Consider the following 1,705-nt stretch of genomic DNA (forward strand, 5'->3'; position numbering starts at 1 on the left):
TACGCAGACGACGTTAAGTTATTTAAGTTCATTGGTGCCCCAGGAGACAGGAAACAATTACAGGTGGACCTTAGTAATGTGTTTAAATGGTGCGAAGTAAATTCTATGTCACTTAACTTGCAAAAGTGTAAATTTATGTGTTTCTCTAGAAAACCCTTTCAATCATATACCTACCGCATTTGTGAACATAGTGTTGATCAGGTAACTAATTTCATCGATCTAGGCGTAGCCATGGACTCTAAGCTTGAATTCAAGTCCCAAGTAAACTCTTGTGTTAATAGAGCAAAGGGCGTCTTGGCTTTCATCAAACGTCATTATGTCACTAAAGCTCTCTTCACCTCCCTAGTCAGGCCGATCCTAGAATACGGGTCCTTCGTATGGAACCCAATATATCAAACGCACTCTGACAGACTCGAGTCGGTACAGAAACAATTCCTATTATTCGCATTAAATAATTTGCCTTGGGATTCGACATTAAATCTCCCACCGTACAAAAGCCGCTTGAAGCTCATAAATCTGCCAACGCTGCACAGCCGTAGAGAGATGCTCGGGGTTTTGTTATTGATTAAGATCTTGAACGGGATGGTCAATATTCCCTTTCTACTGAACCAGATCACGTTTTGTATTCCTTCTAGGCCTTCTAGACATTACAAGCCCATTAAGTTAACTATTTGTAGAACAAATTTTGAAATGCATGATGCTTTTCGTTGCCTATGCCAGGACTTTAATAAGCATTACGACTATTTTGACACCTCCGACTGACATTTTACCATTAAGAAAACCTTACTTGAGATTTTGAATAAATAATATGAAAACCCTTACATTGCACCATATCGTCCAGCTGGTGAACTGTATTTCTGTACAGTTTATGATGTAAACGTAAACGTGAATCGCTTTTTTGTAACTAAATAAATTAATATCTTTAACCGGGAACGATAAATTACACAATATCTATGACTGCTTAGTACAACTGTAATCGGCTTCGTATATTTTCGCGACCGCGTAAGACAATACGAGCATGGATCGGAAACTCGGCCTTTCCGACCATGATCAACAGCTTGTCCACAGCGCGGAGCGGAAACTAGAGCTTTCCGCCTGCCACACATTCAAAGTAATGACTTCGGGAACATGGATCGAAAACTCGTTCTTTCCGACCATGATCAACAGCTTGTCCACAGTGCGGAGCGGAAACTAGAGCTTTCCGCCTGCCACTCATTCAAAGTAATGACTTCGGGAACATGGATCGGAAACTCGTTCCTTCCGACCATGTGCAACAGCTTGTTCATAGCGCGGAGCGGAAACCAGAGCTTTCCGCCTGCCACACATACAAAGTAATGTCTTCGGGAACAAGGATCGGAAACCCGGCCTTACCGACCTTGATCAACAGCCTGTCCGCAGCGCGGAGCGGAAAATAGGTCTTTCCACCCGCCGCACACAAAAGTTGACTGAAGACTAGGCCTCGCCAGCTACCAAACCTGCTATTTTATGCTGTTATTATTATAATTTTTTTTTTTTTTTCGTAGGAGAGGGAAATGCTTTATGCACTGGCCGGGGGCGCTAGTCTCTATACTACCTTCCCCGAGTGTGGGACTCCCACCGAAGCGTGTTGGGCTACCCACTAAAACCCAAACTCCCACCGCCCGCGCAAGAATCCCGCATCTGGCACCGCAATTCTGCATGTCTTCAGATGCAGGAGCGCGCTGTT

Source organism: Rhagoletis pomonella, unplaced genomic scaffold (genome assembly GCF_013731165.1).
Source record: "Rhagoletis pomonella isolate Grant_MI unplaced genomic scaffold, Rhpom_1.0 Rhpom_scaffold_00001, whole genome shotgun sequence".
NCBI classification, from domain to species: domain Eukaryota; kingdom Metazoa; phylum Arthropoda; class Insecta; order Diptera; family Tephritidae; genus Rhagoletis; species Rhagoletis pomonella.